The sequence below is a fragment of the Pongo abelii genome, chromosome 11, assembly GCF_028885655.2.
Source record: "Pongo abelii isolate AG06213 chromosome 11, NHGRI_mPonAbe1-v2.0_pri, whole genome shotgun sequence".
Lineage (NCBI taxonomy): Eukaryota > Metazoa > Chordata > Mammalia > Primates > Hominidae > Pongo > Pongo abelii.
In genome coordinates this window covers 38,339,471-38,345,532 of record NC_071996.2, presented here as the reverse complement: position 1 = coordinate 38,345,532, position 6,062 = coordinate 38,339,471, and the positions used below count along the sequence as shown (strand labels likewise).

General features: G+C 45.5%; 1 long non-coding RNA gene across 1 annotated transcript; it reads right to left on the bottom strand.

Annotated features, from left to right (window-relative positions):
* Positions 1-2,114: 2,114 nt before the first annotated feature.
* LOC129057972 (uncharacterized) lies at positions 2,115-5,448 on the bottom strand. The gene is made up of 3 exons (XR_008522751.2): positions 4,864-5,448; positions 2,549-2,614; positions 2,115-2,424 (listed from the first exon to the last, which is right to left on the bottom strand). It is a non-coding gene; the product is annotated as an uncharacterized LOC129057972 (long non-coding RNA).
* Positions 5,449-6,062: the final 614 nt, after the last annotated feature.

The following is a 6,062-nucleotide window of genomic DNA, read 5'->3' as shown; positions in this document are numbered from 1 at the left end:
GGGTGAGGATTTCAAGATACGAATTTGAAAGAGCCATAAACATTTCGATTAAAGCAGCCTCTGTTTAAGGGAGGTCCACTCCAATGTAGACTGATTCTTTTGCTTCCCTCCACAGACTAATTCCCTGAGACCCTCCTCCATCCTCCATCTGTGAATCTTGAGAATGAACTCAGTGCTTGGGAACACCAGCTGACCAGAGGAGATCAACACCTGCAGGCTCATCTGGAAGTTTATACCCAGCCATGTCCTCCACCCACCTCACCCTCACCCATTCAACTCTAGGATCATTTTGATTCAATGCAGACTCAAAGGGCAAGTCAGATATAGAGATTTTGAAGATTGGCCACACACTCTGGAGCACAGAAAATACAGCACATCTATTTTACCCCTGTAAGGGAAAATGGCCATAGTGGTGAACTCGTTGAAAGGAGATGCATGCATATCAAAGGGCATAAGTAAAAGCATGAACTCTACAGTAAAGTCTTTTTTAAAAGGTCACAGAATTTGAGAATGATTAGAGTTTTAGGGGAATAATTGGGACATTTTTAGAGAAAGAATGGCTTTACCCAAATTTGTGTTAATGCTGCCCCACAGGATGGCAACCCTCAGGTCAGATATGACACCACTGCCCAGGCTGCACAAGGGCAGGGCAGGATGACAATGTCTTTCTTTCCAGCCAATGTGCCTCCTTAGCCCCCTCATCACCCGCTTTTGCCCCAACAGCTGCCCTTTGGCTAGACTTCTCTGCTCACAGTTTCAGCCAGACTGGCCTTCCCTCTGCTCGGTTACTCATTTACCCTGAATTACTTGAAAGAGATCTTGAATGTTTCTCTCTGCCCGGTGAACACAACAAACTCTTCTGTAACTTGGGGGCTTTAGTTGTCTCCACAACAGGCTACGTGCACCTCCGTTTTGCACCACAGCCTCTCATGGAAACTGCATCTTGTACCCCTGGGTACCCACACGCTCCGGGAGGCTCTTCCAACCTGGCTCTTCTTATACACGTGCCGTCTCCCTTCCCCAGCATTACCTCCCTGTCTCCACCGTGCATTTTGACACTTAATCTTTGGCTTCCACACTGGTATTCAAGAGAGGCTGAAGGCTCTTACAGGGCAGTGCCTCCTGCTCTCTTTATTCCCCTCAGCTGGTTCCAGCGTAACACAGCTGGTGCCTGAGCTGTCCCCAGCATCTGTGGAACAGGCAGCACGGCAGCCTCAAACAGAGCTGTTCCGTCTGGGCACATACATCAGTGCTGGGTGCTGAGTTGAGTCTATCCACTTTGGAACATCTGGTTGACACTATCTGAGGGGCTTCTTTAAATTGGGATTTAAGAAGCAACAGCAATGAGATGAAAAAGACCACAGGAAGAGGAAGAATGACTCATGCATAGGCTGTTTGATAACATATTAGCCCACATAACTTTGTCACACGTATGTCATTAGTTAGGGAGAATTCCACTGATGGTCCTCTTATTAGAAAGAGTATGTGGGTAGTTGGAAGAGGTATTTTATTTCCTCCTTTGAGTTTCAAAGTGGGACTCCTAAGGGGCCTTCTCTAGCAATAATACATATTACCTAAACTCCCCTCCAAAGAGGGCCTTTGTTTTTCAGACTAAGTATACAAGTTGGGAACTAAAATGCCCAGTGGAAAAGGTGGAACAGGTAGAGAAGGCGTATAAGATTTGGGCAAACCATATCTGTGGTCATTTGCTATGTAGTAGGCAATATAAATTACTTCTTCTGTTTTCCCAATGAAATCTTCCACAGAATCTTTTTAAAAAATTACAAAACATGAATATGATTAGATTTTCTAGTGCAGAAATGGTAAGGATCTGCCTACCAGCTGCTGTAGCTCCAAGCCTATGGAAATGAGGGGGGCCCTGAATACCCCCACCATGGGTGTGCCACAATCAGAATCCAGTTTATCTGCCTCTTGCTTTTTATGCTAATCTTCTTGGATGACTGCAGGGCTGTCAGGGTCTCTGCTTTTTTTATTATTATTATTATTATTTCTGGTGATTATAATGCAAGAACATTCTCCTTTTGCCAGCAAATATTCTCTGCTATCACCGCTGTTGTTGCTGCAGCTGGAGGCTTCTTCTAGCCTCAGCACATTTGTGTCCCACAGAATATGCCGTGCGTGGCTGTTTCCTTTGTGATGCTTCTCTAGGCTGTGCTTTGTGCCCATTTTTTATCATTTGCCTTAAAGATGGCCATCAGATTTCCCAGGTCTCCAAGTGATTCCCTGCCCTCAGCCACATGGTCTCAGGGTCATGACCTCACAGATCTCATTTCTTCTTCTTACCTCACAGCCCACCTCACCACGTGCCCACATATCACATGTTTGTTCACTTTGAAAATCTTCATGGAGCACCCTTTTTGTGCCTGGCACTGCTTTAGTTTCTGCTTCCATGGGGCTTAAAACCTAGTGAGGAAAAAAGATCATCAAGAAATAAAAACATAGATAACATGTGCTGGACGGTCCCTCTTTGCTACTCCAGATCCACTCCCACCCTTTTCCATGCTGCTTCGTGCCCCTGGATGCTGACCTCTGTCGTATCACTTGGGATTCCTTGACCTCTGGCTTCTGGCTGGGTTTGGCCAACAGGGGACACCTGTAGGAGACAGGCGATCAGAAGGAGGAAGATGAGGGTATTTATTCCCTTGGCACTCCTTCTACCAGGTGGCCATTAGGCAGTGGCCATATTATTCTAAGGCCACATCTCCTGATGGAAGTCCTCTCTACCATGGCTACAGCTCTCTCTGGGTTCCAGTATCAACCCCCTTCCCTCGTCCCTTCAGGACCACCTCACTTTCTTTAAAATAGCTTCTGACTATTGCCAGACTGGGTGCTTCACCATCCCTGGTTGGTTCTCTTAACCTTGCCTACATCCTTGAAAATAGTGTCTTTGTTAAATTACCCCAATGAATGTGCCATCTGTTTCCTACCAGGATCCTGTTCCATATAAATGTCAAATGATAAGGAATACACACACACACACACACACACACACTCATACACACACACACAGAGCAGGAGAGGGATAGGAGTAAGAGGCAATGAGGGGAGAAGGGTTAATTAGTATCATGTGGATGGTAGTCAGGGAAGACATCAGGAAAAAACACAAAGGAAATCAGGAGTAAGTCCTGCAAATATCAGGGAAGAGCATGCCTGGCAGAGGGAACAGCACATTTAAAGGTCTTGCAGTGAGAGTTTTCTTGGAGCATTTAAAGGGCTACAAGCAGTCTAGGGTGCCTGAAATGGAGTGAGAACAGGGCAGGGCTAGGAAATGAGATCAGAGGGGTGGTAGAAGGCCAGAACAAGTAAGGCAGTGTAGACCATGGTAAGGACTTCAGAGTTTATTCTGAAAGAAAGGGAAAGCAGTTGGAGAGTTTGGGCAGAGGACTAGCATGATCTGACTTTATTTTTTATTTTTTTAGAGACTAGGTCTCTTTATGTTGCCTAGGCAGGCCTCAAACTCCTGGGCTCAAGCCATCCTCCCGCCTCAGCCTCCTGAGTAGCTGGGACTATGGGCACTTGTCCCTGTGCCTAGCTCCCTGACTTTATTAAAAAGATCACTCTGGGCCAGCCATGCTGGCTCACACCTGTAACCCCAACATTTTGGGAGGCTGAGCTGGAAGGATCACTTGAGCTCAGGAGTTTGAGACCAGCCTGGGCAACATAGTGAGAACTCATCTCTACTAAAAATAAAAAAAAAATTACCCAGGCATGGTAGCATACCTGTAGTTCCAACTACTCAGGAGCTGAGGTGAGGGGATCACTCGAGCATAGGAGTTCAAGGTTGCGGTAAGCTATGATTGCACCACTGCACTCCAGCCTGGGTGACAGACCAAGACCCTGTCTCTAAAATAATAATAATAATAATGAAAATAAATACATAAAAAGGATTAATCTGATTGCTATACAGAGAATCCACTGCAGGGGAGCAAAAGTGGAAGCAGGGAAAACCATTAATGGGCAATTCTAGTTGTCCAGGCAAGAGAAGGTAGAGGCTTGGACTGAAGGATGAAGGCAGCGAAATGCAGTTTGTTTTTATAAATATTCCTTTGAGATGCTTATTCCATATCCAAGTGGAGATGACAAGCAGGCAATGGATTTCTAGCTTTGGAGTCTGGAGGAGAGGGAGCTATAAATCGGGGAATATTCAGTCTATAAATGGCATTTGAAGTCATGGCACTGAATGAGATCATCTTGCGAGTGAGTATCTATGGAGATGCAAAGGGCTAAGGCTGAGTGTGGGGCCTACTGTCATCTAGGGTTCAGAGGCTACAGCAAACAAGACTGAGTGAGGTAGGAGGCAATTCAGAGGGGTCCCAAAGGCTAGGTGAAAGAAGTGTTTCACAAACACAAAGGGAACACTGTGCAGGCATCAGATAGGACTGAGAGTTGACCACTGCATTTAGCAATACAGAACTCATTGGTGACCTTGAAGGAGCTGTTTTAGAAGAGTGGTGTAGATGAAGCCTAGTTTAAAAAGATTAAAGAGAGAGAATGGGAGGAAAGGAAATGGAGTCAAGGAGGAAATATATCTCTTTTGAATGTTCTGCTATAAAAAGAAGGAGAAAACTGAGGATATAACTGCAAGGGGACATGGGGTCAAGGAAGGCCTTGTTTTGTTTTGATTTACAGGCTGATGGGAATGATCCAGTAGAGAGGGAAAAAATAATGATGTGGGAAAGAGAAAAAGGCCTAGCCTGCAGGAAAGAGGGGTTGGCCTTAGACAGGACACAGTCGGTTCATCCACAGTTACAGAAGGAAGACAGGGAAAATGGATGCAGATGGAGGTGGGTGGGTAATTAAGGTGGTGTATTAGTCCATTCTCGCATTCCTATAAAGAAATACCTGAGTCTGGGTAATTTATGAAGAAAAGAGGTTTAAGTGGTTCATGGTTCTGCAGGCTGTACAGGAAACATGGTGTTAACTTCTGCTCAGCTTCTGGAGAGGTCTCAGGAAACTTAAAATCATGGTGGAAGGCAAAGCGAGAGCAGGCATGTCACATGGCCATAGCAGGAGAAAGACAGTGAAGAAAGAGGCAGTACATCCTTTTAAATGACCAGATCTCACGAGAACTTAGCATCTCAAGGACTGTACCAAGGGGGATGGTGGTAAACCATTCATGCGAAATCTGCCCCCATGATCCAATCACCTCCCACCAGGCCCTACCTCAAACACTGGGGACTACAATTCAGCATGCAATTTGGTTGGGAACACAGATCTACAATATATCAGGTGGTGAGAGCTTATGGAAGTCCTCTTCTAATTGCTTCTATTTTCTTTACAAGAAATAAGAAGCAAGGTCATCAGCTGAGAGTAAGGAAGGAGGAGGAGGAGTTGATGGTTTAAGGAGAAATGGTGTAAAATGTATACTTAAGAGACTGAGAGTGTGAGTTGAATGGAAATGGATCATTAGGCAGCACTCAGAGTCCCCTTGAGGTTTGTGGTCACACTGACCAGTGACTTTTCCCTGACCATATATCCTTCTGATCTGGCCCACCCTCACATACATTTCTATATCCCATTTTTAGTATGCCCTGGCCCTTGGGAAACACTCATCCCTTAATAATCATCTCTGCACATATAGAGGGCATTTTCCCAGCACCATGACTCTAGAAGGGTTGCCTTTCAGGCAAGGCAGCACTGGGAAGACTGTCCCAAGAACAACAGAGCCTTCTCTATTCCTCCATCTCTCATTCAAGGTGTCTTATTTGGGAGACAGGGATTAATGTTGTAATTCTGCTTCACTCCCCTAGGCATTGTGTTAGGTGCTTCAGGAATACAAAGACTAATAGGGATCCTGCCTGCGTTCAATGAATTCATAATCTGGCTGGGGAGCAGTGATTTGTACACAAGCGAGCGGCCTATGTACAATAGCTAAGCCTACTTGACCATGAGCACTTCCATCCAGGGATGGAACTGTGAATAACTAGAGCATGGGGTATATGATTCCCATCAGATAATAGAGGGGATCAGGAATGGAAGAGATCAGATAAGGCTTGGAGGCATCAGGGGAAACGTCTACCGGGGCAGTGGGACTTGAGCAC